Below are 3,478 nucleotides of genomic sequence, written 5' to 3'. Positions count from 1 at the left end.
TGAGGAAGGGTCACCGGACCCGAAACGTTAACTCTGTTTTTTTCTTCACAGATGCTGCCAGACCTGCTGAACTTTTCCAGCAACTTTGTTTTTGTTCTTGATTTACAGCATCCGCAGTTCTTTCAGTTTTCTCTTGAGTTATCTTTCTTTTCTTACCTTATTCTAAGTTAATGTGAATGGCACCGTGTATGTACAGTGCAGGTACACACTTTTCACTGTATTTTTACATTGAATACATGTGACAATAAATCTTTAATTCAATTCTTTTATATCTTGACAAACCCCACTTAAGAAATGATTCATTTTTGGTGCCGAAGGTCGGTCTGCCACCTCTACATTCCTTTAAGAGACTATCCCCTTCAACAGTACCCAAAACAGAATATCTGCTTGAGAGAGGAATAGCCACAGGAGACTTCTGAACTACCTTCTTACCTTCCCAGACAGTCACCCATCTATCTGACTGATTCTGTTGGGTAACCACTTCTCTAAATCTACTGGTCATCACACTCTACATTTCTTCAATGCCCTCAGGTGGTATTAAGCCCAAAAAGAAGCAGCTCTTACATACAAAAATAAACTACCCTTCCTTATACACAGATTTTAATATTAATCATGCAATAGACAAAAAAATTAAACATATAAATCTTGAAACAAAAATCAAGCATTTAGCTGAAACAAATCGAGAAAAGCCTCCTTCTCAAGTCCTCCCAACTGTCAGTTTTCAATCTCTGGATAAAAAAAAATTCTCTCCAGAGCCATCCATGTGTAGGCCTCTCCACAAGCTCTGTATGTGAAACAATTTCTCCTTCTTCATGCACATCTTTCTTCTCACATAAAACATTTTTGAAGTACGAAGTTTCAAACATAAAAAAAAGTTCTCCAGATCGAAATGCGACAGTTATGTCCTTAGAAATGCCTGACTGAGTTTCAAAGCCTATGATTTGCCCAGAAGGCGCTGATGCTACAGTTTGATTGACAGTTTAAAGATGCTATTGAAGGATTAGCTGTTGTTAACGTGGGGTCTGATAAGACATTTGCTTTTGTAAGAATTAACCACTTAAGACTTAAATGTTTTGAATGAGTTTCATGAGTAAGAAGTTTTCACTATTAAGTTGCATGAGTGAGAGCTGTATTAGTTTGCTTGATGTTTATTTTTTGCATTCATCCTGGCTCCAAGTCTTCCCGTGATGGGTACTGGGCAGGTGGCTAAGGAGGTGCCATGAGCAGTATAAAGTGGCATGTAGTTATGGGCTGACATGGATATGGAGGTGAGTGGCATGAAATTTCACCCAAGTACATAGGAAGCGGTGAGGAAGCGTGAGGGCTATCAGGCCTGACAGCTTCTAAAATAACTGGGAGAAAATCTCAGAGAACCAAGGCTGGCTTTCTAAACTACTGACCTTGGAAACCCCAAGGATCTGCCTGCGGGGTTGATGGGCTAGACTTTATTCATTGCTTTCCTCCTTGACCAAAATAGGTTTACTGTGGTCCAATGAACCGAGGTGGGTCTGGCAAGTCAAGAAGTTACAAAAACAGAAAAGCTCAGCAGGTCTGGCAGCGTCTGTGGAGAGGAATCAGAGTTAACATTTCTGGTCAAGGGACCCTTCACCATAAGTTTCCTGACTTGAGCTATTCACCTTGGTTACAAAACTCCAGCCTGTAGTCTTTATTGGAATTCAAAAGTACAAAAGGAACTTAAAACTTCCAAATTATACAAATACAATAAATATAACGCACCCTTGAGCGCATAATCTAGGCTGATATTTCAACGATTTTGAAGATCCAATATTTTGGTTGACTGAACCAATTTTGCTGGATGTGCTCTGTTCAGGGGCAAGGTGTGATTAGTACACTAGCCAGGAACAATGGGTATAACCCAGATTCCTTGCAAGTGCTAATTAGAATAGAGAAAGGGCAGACCACCATGGCATTAGGAAATTTAGATAATCCTCAAGTTTTAAACATTGATTAAAGGAGCATGATGCAAGCAAGAGCAAGGAAGTGTATTAGAACATTGCTCATCATGGAACGCTTACAAATGAATAGAATGACGTTTCTTGATGGTATATAAAATATTTTACAAATCAAAGGTATGATGCAACTCTTATTATATTAGTGGAATTTAATGCCCCTGATGACTTCAATTGTTTAATTCTTGTTGTAAGCTTCTCAGGCAGCATTTTTCATCAGCATGAGGATGAGTTTGCACTCAATGAACAGCAGCAGTTTACCCTAATTATTTTTACGATTTAGTTATGGGATGTGGGTATCACAGGCTATGCCAACATTTATTGCTCAACTCCAATTGCCCAGAGGGCAGTTACGTGTAAGTGGGTGTGGAGTCACATGTAGGTCAGACCAGGTAAGAATGGCACATTCTATTCCTTAAAAGGATATTAGTGAACCGGGTGGTATTTTAAAAAGAATGACAATTAACAATGGTTTTATGGCAGTCATTGGGCTAGCGGTTAATTAAAGACGCTGTTTAATTTAATTTTTTACATAATATTTTTAAGCTTAAATTTCGCATCTGCTAGAGTGGGATTCCAACCAAGGTCTCCAGCCTGAGGCTCTCGATTACTAGTCCAAAGACGTTGCCACTACATCACTGCTGTAGTCTGTGGAGAGGTCACACACTCAGCCGTGCTGCCCAGCAGACAAAAAATTCTCCATAAAAGCGTGGACAGAACACGTGGTACCCAATAACAGAAGTGGTGAACTCTGCACCACCCACTGGGCATGGATCCAGGGTGACCATTCTGCTCACCTCATCAGCAGAGGCAAGATAGGACACTGACTGGGTATTCATCCACATCATCATCATCTATCTCATTCTACTCATGTGCTGAGAGCCTCTGTCTTGACTCCTTCTTTCATTACCACTCATTCTGCATCACAATTATGCTGAGGGATGATATTTCCAAAGTGTAACATGTCTCTTCATCTGTACGAATCACATTTTGCTCTTACCGATTGTCTGACCCAGCTCCCTGCTGATTCTGCTTTCTGGCATGTGCCTTTTCAATACCATTCTGAACATACAATAACTGTCACTGTCATTTGATTTCTTATGGGAGAAAGCAGCCAGCAATAGAAGATACTGGCCTAGCAATGGGAGAACAGTACTCCTTTTTGAAGTACTAAAAGTCACTCAAATTGCACTAAGTGCTAAAAATGCAGGAGACTGAGGAAAAAGGTGTCAAATTCTAGCAACAGGTTGTATTTCAAGGCTGCTTCCACAATACTACTATCGAACATTCTATTTGAAGGATATACACATACTTCCAAGATCATTGGAAACACATGAAATGTTTGCCAAATCTATGTCAATAAGACCATTCAAAGTTATTTATAATCAATCTATTTTGTGTCCATGCAGAATCTTCTCAAATGTCCAGATTCAACCCTTGTGGGACCTGCCTGTAGCAGCCTCTGAAGAAGCAGCTGTAGATTTAGCACTCTACTGCTCTTGACCTAC

The sequence above is a fragment of the Rhincodon typus genome, chromosome 3, assembly GCF_021869965.1.
Source record: "Rhincodon typus isolate 14 chromosome 3, sRhiTyp1.1, whole genome shotgun sequence".
Taxonomy (NCBI): domain Eukaryota; kingdom Metazoa; phylum Chordata; class Chondrichthyes; order Orectolobiformes; family Rhincodontidae; genus Rhincodon; species Rhincodon typus.
The sequence above is the reverse complement of the archived record's forward strand: the minus strand, read 5'-3'. Positions refer to the sequence as shown.